Source organism: Syngnathus scovelli, unplaced genomic scaffold (assembly GCF_024217435.2).
Source record: "Syngnathus scovelli strain Florida unplaced genomic scaffold, RoL_Ssco_1.2 HiC_scaffold_23, whole genome shotgun sequence".
NCBI classification, from domain to species: domain Eukaryota; kingdom Metazoa; phylum Chordata; class Actinopteri; order Syngnathiformes; family Syngnathidae; genus Syngnathus; species Syngnathus scovelli.
Window position 1 is genome coordinate 330,218 of NW_026061323.1, and position 15,110 is coordinate 345,327.

At 48.8% G+C, this 15,110-nt stretch overlaps 1 protein-coding gene across 1 annotated transcript in view; it reads right to left on the reverse strand.

Moving 5' to 3' along the window:
• Window positions 1–1,024: 1,024 nt before the first annotated feature.
• Window positions 1,025–15,110, reverse strand: part of LOC125992636 (uncharacterized) — a 37,215-nt gene continuing 23,129 nt past the window's right edge. Inside the window, exon 2 of the transcript XR_011086265.1 lies at window positions 1,025–1,333. The gene's annotated coding sequence lies outside the window, so the exon portion shown is untranslated. The remainder of the gene's footprint in view (window positions 1,334–15,110) is intronic.

Consider the following 15,110-nt stretch of genomic DNA (forward strand, 5'->3'; position numbering starts at 1 on the left):
CCCTCTAAGCTGCGCAATTGCGGACTGGTCGTGCAGTCTTGGCGCACATGAAATTACATGCTGCGCACAAAATACAATTCAGCATAAACTGATTGATTAAGATCTACTGTTAGACGTACTCTAATCTAATTAAGTGGATGAATGATTTTCTTTCTGTGCCTTTTTGTAGTGTAAATCAGTAATTGACAGTTGTCCAGCCAATGATATGTTTCACTTAGGCTACATAGTATATGTATGACACATATGTGTCCTGCCTATCCATGCAGTGCGGCAGAGTCAAGTGATGCAAATGCTAAATTAGCTAATCATGGCGAAACGAATGAGCAGCGACACATCCACTCGCCAAGCCAAAATAAATAAGAGATGCTTCTTTTAAGTTTGGATGGCTGTTGGAGTGTGTGCAACTACAAGAGGAAACAGTGAAACTGGGTGAGATTTTCTCTTTTTGAATGAGAAAGGTCTCCTCTGCAAAACATGCAGTGAAGCCAAAGTGGCGGGCGAGTTTACGGAGGGAAAAATACGGAAGAAATGGAAGTTGGACTACCTCGCGCGTCACATTCAGCAGAAATGTCATTTGAAAGCTGTTGGAATTGTACAAAGACTCAAGATGGGAGAGCGGATCGGTACGTTATTGCAAAGAACGCAAAAGATCGACAGAAAAGGAACGAGCTGTCACACAAAACAAAATCCGACCCCGAGCAAGTTAAAGTTCTCATTGACAATATTTATTTATTTATTTATTTATTTATTTATTTATTTATTTATTTGTTTGTTTGTTCATTCATTCATTCATTCTGGTGTTGCACACAGTGGTCCACAGTGTGCACAGGGAGCTTGTGTGTTTGCACAGTCACTTGAAAAATTAGAGGGAACACTGCTTACAAGGCACAATTAGAGCTTTCTGGAAAGCCAGGATCATTGCAGAAGAGCAACGTGACGACAAGACAATATGGAACTTGGCATGTTTCACGGCAAACTTGCCCAATTGTTTAATTTGGATACAGAAGTCATGGACTTGGACGGATTTGCATATAAATATCTATTAACAATAATGTGAGTACACAGAGTACATGGTTAAACAGTAGAATAAAGTACAACCAATCTCAGTGTCTTGGTCCTATAACTTTTTGTTTACCATAAGTCATGCCATAAATAGGCCCGATAATGCGCTCTATGTGTGGATTAAATACAAAACAGACCCTGCAATTGTGCCTTTTAACCCCAAGTGCCTTATTGTGCCAAAAATACGGTAAGTTGGAAAAAGATTACCTCTGCTATGTTGATCTGTACGGAAGCGTGGTCCTTGGCTCCGATGATCCGGTTGCTCGCAGAGCTTTAAAAATAAAATAAAAATAATAATTTAAAAAACAGTGTTTCCATTGATTAATACAAATACAGTCAAACCTCGGTTTTCAACCACAATCCGTTTCAGAAGGTGGTTCGAGAAGTTAATCGGTCGAATTCCCGAATATATTTTTCCCATTACAAATAATGGGAAAAAAATGTATCCGTTCCAAGACTTAAAAAAAAAAACGTCTTTTCTAAGCATTTTTTCATTTGCGCATTTTTGTCCGAACACGCAACTGCCGCGCACTGCCGAACGCGCAACCGTAGCGCGCCGCCAACCGCGCAACTGCACCACGCAACTGCACCGCGCAACTGCACCGCGCTGGTCGCATTATTGTGACAGAGCCGTCGCTGAAATTTAGAAAATATTTATACTGTCCTGATGTACTTTCCAAAATTTAAGTTGACCTCAGTGCGCAGGGAGCTTAATTTGGTCCGATTGCGCAACCTCTGCGCGCCGGGCACTCACTGTCGCATTGCTTTAAGAGCGTCTGTGTTTTAGGATGGCTTTACTGCTCCCACTTGCTTTCTTTGGAGGCATGATTAGGGCTTAATACAATCTTCAAAGTAACGAAAATACAATAGCGAACGGAGTCAGTCGGCATCGGGGTCGCGCGGTTGGGTTTTCTCGGGTTCTTTTGGCTCATCTCGCGAGGTTCGGCCTCCGAAGTTTTACAAATTGACCCACTAAAAGTGTTGAAAATGTCATGCTTTCATGGACAATTACATTTTAATGGCTCAACAAACATGCCTTTTTGGGGGTTGGAGGGTTCAGTAGTGATGTTTTTTTTTTTTTTTTACGTAAGACTTCCACCAAGCATAACCACCCCAGAACCTCAACCTAAAAGGACAGTCTACTAGGAAATTTTCTAAATCAATATGTTCTATGTGGCCACACTAGTCTAAACACAGTACTTGATTGTATCTTATGTTTTGACTAATGCTAGACGCCAGTTTTTTATTACTACTGAACGCTCTGCACAGAGGGAAATATTTTGCCTAACAAAGAAAGAATGAGGTACGACAGTGTATGTCCAAGATTGGAGAAGAATGTTCACAGGAAAGTCACGTGGAGATAAAACCAGCAGATGCCAGAGGGAGCCAGCCAAGGACTCAGCCAAAGATGATCGCCAAGGCCGAAAGACGGGACGGAAGACAACAGCCCCCACACACACCGAATCGCCCATAACCAGCACCCACTCCCATGGCGAACTTGCCCCACCCCAAAGACTCATCACCCATCAATCTCAGCCTACAATGTGCAACTGAATATAAGCTGATCAAAGAACCTTAAACATTGCCTTTTCTGAATGAAGACTTTCCGCTCTTTAAGGGCCCAGCGCTGTATTGTACTTTCCTGAAAACAGAGCTTTTTGAACAAGAATTGTGATTGAGCTCAACCAACCTGTGTAAGTCTAATTTGTGCTTCAGTGTCTTAGCATTTTCCTAAATCTGAAGAAATCAAACGAGCACGCAGTGAGTAAATTGGATAACAGGTGATTGGCAATGGCTTTAGCCGGGAGGCGCAGATAACGCGCTCCCTAAATTGTGGACAAAATCCAACAATGGTTTGATAAACGTGTTATTTATTTTATACTTATTTGAATAACTGTTAATATGTTACGCCAGGCTTGTTCTCAGCTCATTTGTGTTCATGTAACGTTAGCATAGCGTATTGTTTAGCCTGTTGTTGCCTATTCATGTCTGTACTCCCAAAAATGCGACTTGTACTCCGGTGCGACATGTTTTTTGCTTCTTCTTTATTATGCATTTTTACAGCTGGTGCAACCTGTACTCCAGAGCGACTTGTAGTCTGGAAAATACGGTAATATTGCAGCACACACTAGGCTTGTGACAAGAACCAATAACCTCGTGCGGGAAGCCCCGGGATGACAGGCCAGGCGTGAGCACCCATTGCAGGACGGACTACCGCAGGCCTTCAGGGACGAACAGGCAACCCTCCGGGCAGTTGCTGGGGCTGGGTTGATCGCACCAGGCGGCTTCCACTCGGCGCTCAATCTCCCATGAAAGAGATGCCACCCAAACCGAGCTCGGGAGGATAGTGGGAGGTGGACCCTGTCCCTCCTCCCCACCAGGAAACAAACGTGACAGGGTGTCCGCCTTCACCTTACGGGAACCTGGTCTGTAGGAAAGAGAAAACTCAAACCGGTCAAAGAACAGAGCCCACTGTGCTTGTCTCGTGTTCAGTCTCTTGGCCGATCTCAGATACTCCAAGTTGCGGTGGTCGGTCCAGACAATGAACGGAGTGGTGGCGCCCTCCAGCCAATGCCGCCACTCCTCCAGGGCCAACTTGAAGGCGAGGAGCTCCCGATTTCCGATATCATAGTTCCGTTCTGAGGCTGACAAGCGGTGAGAAAAGAAAGCGCACGGGTGGAGACGATCGTCTTGGCGGCTACGCTAGGACAGCACCGCCCCAACACCAACGTTCGAGGCGTCCACCTCGACCACAAACTGTCTGTCGGGCTCGGGAACTCGGAGGACGGGAGCGGATGTGAAACTCCTCTTAAGCTCCCGAAATGCCTGTTCTGCCCGTTCCGTCCATTTGTACGGGGAGGCGGGGCTGGTAAGGGCGGTGAGGGGTGCGGCCACCGTGCTGTATCCACCGATAAAGCGGCGATAAAAGTTTGCGAATCCTAAGAACTATTGCAGCCGCTTGCGTGCCTCGGGAACAGGCCATGACGTGACCGCTTGCACCTTCCCGGGGTCCATTTTGATGGATCCCTCACGCACTACGTAGCCGAGGAATTTGACAGAGGGGGCGTGGAACTCGCACTTCTCTGCCTTTACGTAGAACCAATTCTCCAGGAGGTGGCGCAGCACCGCCCGAACATGCCTGATGTGCTCAGGGAGCGAGCGGGAGAAGATGAGGATGTCGTCCAAATAAACGAACACGAATTTGTCCAGCATGTCTCGTAAAACGTCATTTATTAAGGACTGGAAAACCGCTGGGGCATTGGTGAGCCCAAATGGAACTACCAAGTTCTCGTAGTGTCCGCTCGGGGTGTTGAAAGCCGTCTTCCACTCGTCTCCCTCCCAGATGCGGATCAGGTGGTAGGCATTGCGAAGATCCAGCTTTGTGAAGATGGTGGCACCCTGAAGGCTCTCGAAGGCGGAAGAAAGAAGAGGCAGAGGGTATCGGTTCTTTATAGTGATTTCGTTTATTCCCCGGTTGTTGACGCACGGGCGGAGCGTGCCCTCCCTCTTCTTTACAAAGAAGAAACCCGCTCCAGTAGGCGAAGAGGATGGCCGTATGATACCGGCCGCCAGGGACTCCCGGATGTACTCCTCCATAGTCCTGCTCCGGAGCGGACAGGGAGTAGACGCGTCCCTTGGGAGGGGAGGTGCCGGGCAACAGATCGATGGTGCAATTGTTGGACCGGTGTGGGGGAAGAGAAGTGGCCCTGGCTTTACTAAAAGCCTCCTTGAGTTCGTGATACAACGCTGGGACATTGGAGATGTCGGCACTGTACCTGGGCGGGGCTCCAGAATGAGCTGCTGTCCTGGGAGGGAAAGAATTAAAAACTGGATGGTTTCATGGTGATTGCCGGAGAGCAGTAACTTAACTGGTTCCGTCGCGAAAGCCACCTCGCCAATCAGACGGCCATCAATGGCACGTGCGGGAATGGAGGGGCTCAGAGGCAGGAAGTCAATTCCCCACTGACGAGCCAGGCCAATGTCCATGAGCTCTGCCTTATGTGTAATAGAAAAGTTACCAAGCTATGTGTGCCATGTCTGCGTTATGATGGAGCAACTATGTTTGTATAAATTAATATAAAATTAATCTAGAATATTTAGACATTGCTGTTGCTCGCTTTTCAATATTTAATCCTCCATTGTAAAACAAAATGTAAGAATGAAAAAAACAAAAAAAAACAAATGTAAAACGAAATGAATGGACAACTGCTCCTCAGTTGTTCACTGTAAATTTGAACTGGAGATCACTAGCGCCCCCTGCCATAAGGCGAGAGCACTTTTTTCGTTGCCTCCGTTGGATCTCTTGAAACAAGACGTTACAGACAGATGACAAAAAACACTAAATATTATATACATCAGCTGAGTTACCAAAATTAGTTAATTATTATAATTAGTGTTTGAACACTTAAGCAGCGACATAGAGACAGACAGCAGTTCAGTCTAACTGCATAGCCTGTCAGCATAGGCAGCCGTGTGATTACACAATCCTCAGAGGAGGCAAGGCAGGAAGTTGCCTCCTGCGAGCGACTCGTTTTCGGTTTTAGCATAACTATAAAAATTCAGCGATTTTGGTACAAAATAATACAAAACTACTGAAATTAAAAGGAAAATGACTTAATATTATAAAGTTTGTCATGTAACATGGGGGTAGAGATGGTGCAAATGGTAGAATATGGATTGTTCACAGGAATAAATTGGCAGAGCTGAAATTCCAAATTTGTCCAAAAGATGGCGCCAGACCAAAATGGATATAAAAAAGGAACACGGTGTCAGAGTGTGAGTCACGCATGGAAGCACAAATGTTATTTTTATTTTTATTTCTTTGCTTGGCTAAAAATGTATTCTGTAACCGCTTTAAGCAATATTATTTGTCAATTCGATCAAGAAACCCGTCACTATGAGAATAGTGGCGTGACATAAATTGTTTGGGGAAGCACAAATGTGATTTTTATTTTTATTTCTTTGCTTGGCTAAAAATGTATTCTGTAACCGCTTTAAGCAATATTATTTGTCAATTCGATCAAGAAACCCGTCACTATGAGAATAGTGGCGTGACATAAATTAGGTCAAGGGTGAAAAGGGGAAGTGAAAGGTTTTACCACTAGCTGTGCATTTGGTGGAAAGTACTGCGTGGTCAGGGCGGAAACAGCTGCTGAAGGCCACAGATAACAAAGCGTGGGGAGGCTGGCCAGTTCCATCTATGGGCGTGGGAAAACTGGCCAGTTCCCTCTATAGGCGTGAGAAAGCTGGCCAGTCCCTTCTATAGGCGTGGGAAAACTGGGCAGTCTTACCCTATAGGGAAAGTACAGGAGAAAAGAAAGGGGAGGGGGGGGGGACGGAGAGGTCTATAAAAGGTCCTGCAGGAGCAGCTTCAGGGCTTTTTCCCCCAAAAGAGCTCTCATACGTGAAGAGGCCCGGAGGATTTTCAAGATTTTTTCCAAAGTCCCAAAGATCTTTGTGTGAGACGCAGGATCACTGGACTAAAATTAACTTGGATTTACTCCTAAAAATTGGACTGGGCAACTTTAAACGAGAAATTGGTGAGGATGACCGTTTTTATGTATTTTAGCGAGAGGGGGGAATAGTCATCGGGCCGCCGGCTTCCTCGTGGCCAGCCTGTTTCTCTAATTTGGATTTTAGAAGCGAGATCGAACTGATCACTCGACTTTGCTTCCACCAAAAATAGCACGCAACTGGTATTTACCTCTTCCCTTTTTTATGAACTGTGTTTTGCAATCGAATTGTTCTGGGATTGAATGATTTTATTAACACGGGTATCAGTGAGTGAAATTGTTCAGTTTCTGGAGTAATTGAGATTTGTAATTCTATTCCATGTTTCTTCAATAAATGTGTTTTGTATATTACTTACTTCGTTGTGCGCGGATTTGTACTGAATATGCAACCGAAGGCTCAGGCCCGCTTCCCCTTTTAGACGGGCCGCGTAAAAAGGAACTCCGAACAAGTTAGAGACTTAAATAACTTCCGTAGTTATTTGAGCCACGAGTAAATTTCGATCCGTTCGAAAGTTGTTTCGTTTGAATAAATTAAAGGAAGTGTTTAAATCAGATTATTGGTTTTGTGTAGAACGGAAAGTTATCTAACTATTTGAAAGGCTCAGGCCCGCTTCCCCTTTTTGACGGGCCGCGGAAAAAGTAACTCCGAGGAAGTTGGAGAATTAAATAACTTTCGTAAATATTTAAGGGAGGAGTGGATTTCGTTAAAAGTGAATTGTTGGAAATTTACTTCTTCTAAATAAAATAACGACGACGGTTAAAATAAATCATTGGAATTGGAGGAGAATAAAAGTATTTCGATTGCCCGTCGGACGCGGCCCAGTTCCTAAAATTGTCGGGCCGCGTCAAAAGTTAAACGGGACACGATCAAAAAATAGACTTGCCTTCCAAATTAATTATCGGGCAAATCTAAACAGAGCACGACATTTTTATCCGGTTTAGAATAAGTTGTTATTCTTTTTAAAGCAATTAAGAGGGGTGAAGAACTCCGACGGTTAAGAGCTAGATCTGCGTATACGAAGTTAAAATTAATCATATAAAGTGCATTAATTTTCTTCTTAAATGCTATTATTGTCACACTTTTATTAATTCGATTCTCTTTCGAATAAAAAAGTTGGTCGGCTCGCTGCATGAGCGACCAAGTGGAACGGACCCATATCAACCTTTACTTCGGCAAAACTAGTGCTTGGGTGCGCTATACAAACGAATCCCTGAGGTCTTAACAAAGACATCTAAAAAATATCCGTAACAAATAAGAACTTCAAACATTAGCGGGGAGCCATCAATACGATGCGGTCACTTCGAAGTCCTGCCTCGAATTGAGTTACTCGGCACGAGCTTCGGGTGACTTGAGAGGGTTTGGCGTCGTACAGAAATTAGATTGATTCCGGAGGAGTTAATTTAACTCGGGTGGTTAGATTACGGACGAATCTCCGAACCCGGCTAAAACAAACCCGTTACTGGGAAGCCGGGGGCACCTTAATCCGAGAGGTGCGTTTGACAAGTTTATAATAAAAACAATTTGATGAATATGACAATCGAATTTGTTTTTTCCCCTTTTCATGATGGCAGGGGAGGGCACAGTAGAAAATTCAAAAAAGTGACCAAAATGATCCAGTTATAAAAGGCGCAAACACATCAAAATAGTCAAATAAACGTGAACATGTGTGCCGTGTCTGTGCTCTGATGGAGCAACTATGTTTGTATAAATTAGTATAAAATTAATATAGAATATTTAGACATTGCTGTTGCTGCCTTTTCAATATTTTATCCTCCATTGTAAAACAAAATGTAAACATGAAAAAAAAAACTTGATGAATGGACATACATTGTAATTTCTTTTGCTTTTACTCGAGATTTGCATTTAAAAATACAAGCTGACTAACTTTTGATGAGCTCAGTCGATTTCGTCTCTCTGATAATATCTGCCCCATCTTACTGAATATCCTCTCAGATGGGACAAATGTAGCCATAATGCAGTCTCTTTTTCATCACATGAGAAAATCTGCGATAAACCACACCTGTAATTTGCCACCAAGAGAGGGGGTTTGAACCTCGAGTTATAAGGGGCTCTTCCACAAAAGCACGCACCTCCAGCATTAAATCCGCTAATGCATTACGAGAGTTGCTCATAAGATGCAGCTTTAGGAGGGACTCCCAGACTTCCCTCACCCCAGCCACTTCGTCCAGCTCATCCCGGGGGATCCCAAGGCGTTTCCAGGCCAGCTGAGAGACACAGTCTCTCCAGCGCGTCCTGGGTCGTCCCCGGGGTCTCCTACTGGCGGGACATGCCCGGAACACCTCCCCAGGGAGGCATCCAGGAGGCATCCTGATGAGATGCCCAAGCCACCTCATCTGGCTCATCCCAACGTGGGAGAGTAGCGACTCTACTCCGAGTCTCTCCCGGATGACCGAGCTTCTCACCCAATCTCTAAGGGAGAGTCCAGACATCCTGCGGAGAAAACTCATTTTGGCCGCTTGCATCCGAGATTTCGTTCCTTCGGTCACGACCCATAGCTCGTGACCATAGGTGAGGGTAGGAGCGTAAATCGACCGGTAAATTGAGAGCTTTGCATTTTGGCTCAGCTCTCTCTTTACCACGACGGACCGGTACAGGGTCCGCATTACTGCTGACGCTGCACCGATCCGCCCTTCGATCTCGCGCTCCATCCTCCCCTCACTCGTGAACAAGACCCCAAGATACTTAAACTCCTCCACTTGGGACAGGATCTCATCCCCGATCTGGAGAGGGCATTCCACCCTTTTCCAATCGAGGACCATGGACTCGGATTTGGAGGTGCTGACCTCATCCCGACCGCTTCACACTCGGCTGCAAACCGCTCCAGTGAGAGCTGGAGATCATGGCCTGAAGAAGCCAACAGCACCACGTCGTCTGCAAAAAGCAGAGACGCAATGCTGAGGTCCCCAAACGAGACCCCCTCAACGCCTACGCTGCGGCTATAAATTCTTTCCATAAAAACTATGAACAGAATCGGTGACAAAGGGCAGCCTTGGCGGAGTCCAACCCTCACTGGGAACGAATCGGACTTACTGCCGGAAATGCGAACCTAACTCTGGCATTGGTGGTACAGGGACCGAACCGCCCTTATCCGTTGGCTCGGCACCCCATACTCCCGAAGCACCCTCCACAGAACCTCCCGAGGGACACGGTCGAACGCCTTCTCCAAGTCCACAAAACACATGTGGACTGGTTGGGCGAACTCCCATGCACCCTCGAGGATCCTGCCGAGGGTGTAGAGCTGGTCCACTGTTCCACGGCCAGGACAAAAGCCACACTGATCCTCCTGAATCCGAGGTTCGACCTCCCGACGGACCCTCCTCTCCAGCACCCCTGAATAGACCTTACCAGGGAGGCTGAGGAATGTGATTCCCCTGTAATTGGAACACACCCTCCGGTCCCCCTTCTTAAAGAGGGAAACCAACACCCCAGTCTGCCAATCCAGAGGCACTGTCCCCCGATGTCCACGCAATGTTGTAGAGGCGTGTCAGCCATGACAGCCCCACAACATCCAGAGCTCTTAAGAACTCCGGGCGGATCTCATCCACCCCCGGGGTCTTGCCACCGAGGAGTTTTTTAACTACCTCAGTGACTTCGATCCCAGAGATTGGAGAGTCTGCCTCGGAGTCCGCAGGCCCTGCTTCCACAATGGAAGGCGTGTCAGTGGAATTGAGGAGGTCTCCGAAGTATTCTCCCCACCGACTCACGACGTCCCAAGTCGAGGTCAGCAGCACGCCATCCCCACTGTAAACCTAGTTGACGTTGCACTGCTTCCCCCTCCTGAGACGCCGGATGGTGGACCAGAATTTCCTCAAAGCCGTCCGGAAGTCATTCTCCAAGGCCACGCCAAACTCCTCCCCTGCCCGGGTTTTTGCCTCAGCAACCGCCGAAGCTACGTTCCACTTGGCCATCCGGTACCTGTCGGCTGCCTCCGGAATCCCGCAGGCCAAAATGGCCCGATAGGACTCCTTCTTCAGCCTGACGGCATCCCTTACCGCCGGTGTCCACCAGCGGGTTCGGGGATTGCCGCCACGACAGGCACCAATGACCTTACGGCCACAGCTCCGGTCGGCCGCCTCAACAATGGAGGCGCGGAACATGGTCCACTCGGACTCAATGTCCCCCGCCTCCCCCGGGACGTAGGTGGGAGTTGAAGCTCTTCCTTACAGGGTATTCTGCCAGACGTTCCCAACAGACCCGTGCACACGCAGCTACCTCTCTCTGTCCCACCCGAACGGTGTTTTATTCGTTTAGTTAGTGTTTGTCCGACAGTTTTATGTGTTCGTCTTGCCTTCCTACGTCGTGCTACAAGCAGGTTCTACTCGACATTGGCAAAAGCGAGTTTTGCAGCGTTCTGAACTTTGAAACAAAGACATTAAAGGAACTCGGACTACTCCGGCCTGAAACAACGCCGGACTCGCCTGCTACTCCTCCCCCGGATAGAAAGCGTCGGAGGCAGTGTGCGAGGAGGCAGAAGAGAGGCAAGCGCGGAGGCATCCGGCCCAGGCTAGCGGCCAACCAAACTCGTGTCTTCCATTCTTCTGGCAAATGTTCGATCGCTGGACAACAAAATGGATTACATTCGACTGGTGAGATCTACGAACCGGACAGTGAGTATTTGCTGTGTGCTCATGTTCACTGAGACTTGCTTGAGTGTCAACATTCCGGACTCTGCTGTGCATCTGGAGCAGCTAGTGTGCTATCGGGCAGACCGGGCCATTGTGAAGGGGGGGAATCGCGAGGAGGAGGAATCCGTGTCTACATCCGTGACGAATGGTGCCGGGACTCTGTAGTTGTATGAAAGCACTGCTCGCCACTGGCGGAGTTTGTGATCATTAAGTGCCGTCCTTTTTACCTGCCAAGGGAATTTACTGCGATTCTGCTAGTCGTGGTATACATCCCGCTTTCCAACATTGAAAGCGACAGGATCACGGCTCTTAGTGAGTTATACCAGGCTGTCAGTGAACAACAGACAGCGCACCCTGACGGTTTCACCGTCTTCGCTGGGGATTTTAATCATGCTAACCTAAAGTCTGTTTTTCCAAGGCTTCACCAGCATGCTAATTTTCCAACATGTGGTGACAGCTTCCTGGACCTGGTCTACACTACACATAAAGGGGCTTTCAAAGCCACCCCCTAACCCCATATTGGACTTTCTGACCATATCACTGTTATGCTTATGCCCGCATACAGACAAAGAGTGAAAGCATCCAGGCCGGCTCACAAGCGGGTAAGAGTGTGGCCTGAGGGTGCCTCTGATGCGCTTCGAGACTGCTTTGACACAACTGACTGGGAAATGTTTAAGCAGGCAGCCACTTGCAACAATCAGACGGACATAGAGGAGTATACTGACTCTGTTTCCTCTTACATCACGAAATACATTGATGATGTGACCCACACAAAATACATCGTCACTCGGGCTAACTGGAAGCCATGGCTGACAGGGGCTGTCCTCAGGCTGCTGAGGGCCAGGGACAAAGCCTTCAGAGCTGAGGATGAGGCTGGCATGAGAACAGCGAGGGGCGACCTGTCCCGGAGCATCAAGGAAGCGAAAAAGGCATTCTCTTGCAAGATTACCACCCACTTCAAAGACAGCAGGGATGCACGGAGCCTATGGCAAGGCATTCAGACCATCACGGACTACAAGCCCGTGCCGCAGAGCTGTGAGGGCAACATCCCTCTGCTCAACGATCTGAACCGCTTCTTTGCTCACTTCGACGCTCAGAACAGCACTTGCCCGCTGAAGACCCTTCCCCCTCCACACGAGCAGCCCCTGTGCCTCTCTGCCGATAGCGTGAGGACGATGCTTGCCGGTATCAACACCCGTAAGGCGGCGGGCCCAGACAACATCCCAGGTCGAGCGCTGAAGGACTGCGCTGAGGAGCTGATGGGTGTCTTCACGGACATCTTTAACATTTCCCTGCAGCAGGTAATCGTCCCATCATGTTTCAGGCTGCCACCATCGTACCTGTGCCGAAGAAACCTGGTCCATCCTGCTTCAATGACTGACTACCGCCCCGTGGCACTGACACCGATCATCATGAAGTACTTTGCGCAGCTTGTCATGGAGCACATCAGATCCATTCTACCCCCACCATAGACCCCTTCTAGTTTGAGTACCGAGTCAAACGGTCCTCTGAGGATGCCATCTGCTCTGCCCTCCACTCAGCCCTCACCCACCTGGAAGAAGGGACTCGTATGTGAGATTGCTGTTTGTGGACTTCAGTTCTGCATTCAACACCATTGTAGCACAGCGACTCATCTGCAAACTTGACAAGCTGGGCCTCAGTACCTACCTCTGCAACTGGCTACTGGACTTCCTCTGTCAGAGGCCTCAGGTAGTACGTGTTGGCGACAATATCTCCGCCAGCATCACGCTGAGCATGGGGGCCCCCCAAGGCTGCGTGCTCAGTCCGCTGCTCTTCACCCTGCTGACGCATGACTGCACTGCAACTTACAGCAGCAACCGTGTGCTGAAATATGCCGACGACACGACTCTGGTGGGTCTCATCACCGAGGGCGACGAGACTCAATACAGGTCGGAGGTCGACCTTCTGGCCACGTGGTGCAGGGACAACAACCTCCTGCTGAACGTCAACAAGACCAAGGAGATTGTTGTTGATTTCCGGAAGGGTCACACCCAACACCTGCCACTGACCATCAACAGTGCTGTGGTGGAGAGAGTGAGCAGATTCCAGGGGGTGCACATCAGTGAGGACCTCTCCTGGACCACCAACACTGCATCACTGGCAAAGAAAACTCAGCGCCCCCTGTACTACCTGTGGAAACTCAGGCGAGCAAGTGTTCCTCTGGCCATTATGACCACATTCTACCGTGGCACCATTGAGAGCATCCTCTCCAGTTGTATCGCTGTGTGGGGTTGTAGCTGCACTGAATACAACATGAAGGCCCTGCAGCGCATAGTGAACACGGCTGGTAAGATTATTGGTGCTTCACTCCCCTCCCTGAAGGACATTTACACCTCCCATCTCACCCACAACGACCATGATTCAGCTTCATACTCCAGGCTGTTAGGATCCTGAACATTCTCCCCCCTCCACCCTCGGCTGCATAACGTCCTGTTCTTTTGCGCTATATTCTGACTGTCTGCTGTATGCACACTTGCTCCATTTTTGCTCCTTATTTATTATGTTATTTGTTTATTTATTATTCATTCAAAGCTCTTATTTATTCATTGTTTCTGCCTTCTTGTTTTTACTTTTTGTGCTGTTTACTTGTATGTATATTGTGTACTATGTCTTGTCACCGTGCGATAGTGGGAAACGTAATTTCGATCTCTTTGTGTGTCTTGACATGTGAAGAAATTGACAATAAAGCAGACTTTGACTTTGACTTTGACTCACAGAACGTTTGGGTCTGCCAGGTCGGACCGGCATCTTCCCCCACCATCGGAGCCAACCCACCACCAGGTGGTGATAAGTTGACAGCTCTGCCCCTGTCTTCACCCGAGTGTCCAAAACATGTGGCCGCAAATCCGATAACACGGCTACAAAGTCGATTATCGAACTGCACAGACGTCCAATAATAGAACACCGCTCGGGTTCAGATCGGGGGGGGGGGGGGGGGGGGGGGGGGGTTCCACCTAATCACGCCCTTCCGGTTCTCATTGTCATTGCCCACATGAGCATTGAAGTCACCCAGTAGAACAATTGAGTCCCCAGAAGGAGCACTCTCCAGCACTTCCTCCAGGGACTCCAAGAAGGGTTGGTACTCTGAGCTGCCGTTTGGTGCATAGACACAAACAACAGTCAGGACCCGTCCCCCCCACCCGAAGGCGGAGGGAGGCTACCCTCTCGTTCACCGGGGTGAACCCCAATGTGCAGGTGCCCAGCCGAGGGGCAATAAGTATGCCCACATCTGCTCGACGCCATTCACCGTGGGCAAATCCAGAGTGGAAGAGAGTCCAGCCCCTCTCGAGAGGGCTTGTACCAGAGCCCAAACTATGTGTGAAGGCAATTCCGACTATGTCTAGTCGGAACTTTTCTGCCTCACACACCAGCTCGGGCTCCTTTCCAACCAGAGAGGTGACATTCCATGTCCCAAGAGCCAGCCTCTGCAGCCGGGGATCGGACCACCAAGGTCCCCGCCTTTGGCCGCCGCCCAGGTCACTTTGCACCCGACCCTTTGGCCCCTCCTACAGGTGGTGAGCCCATGGGAAGGGGAACCCATGTTTTCTTTTCGGGCTATGCCCGGCCGGGCCCCGTGGGCAAAGGCCCAGCCACCAGGCACTCGCCTTTGAGCCCCACCTCCAGACCTGGCTCCAGAGGGGGGGGGGGGGGGCAGTGACCCGCGTCCGGGCGAGGGAAAACGAAGTCCATTTGTCTTTTTCGTCATAAGGGGCTTGGGTGAGCCGTGCTTTGTTTGGCCCCTCACCTAGGACACTTTTGCCATGGGTGACACTTCCAGGGGCATGAAGCCCCGGACAACATGGCTCCTAGGATCATAGGGGCACGCAAACCCCTCCACCACGATAAGGTGACTACTCACGGAGAGGG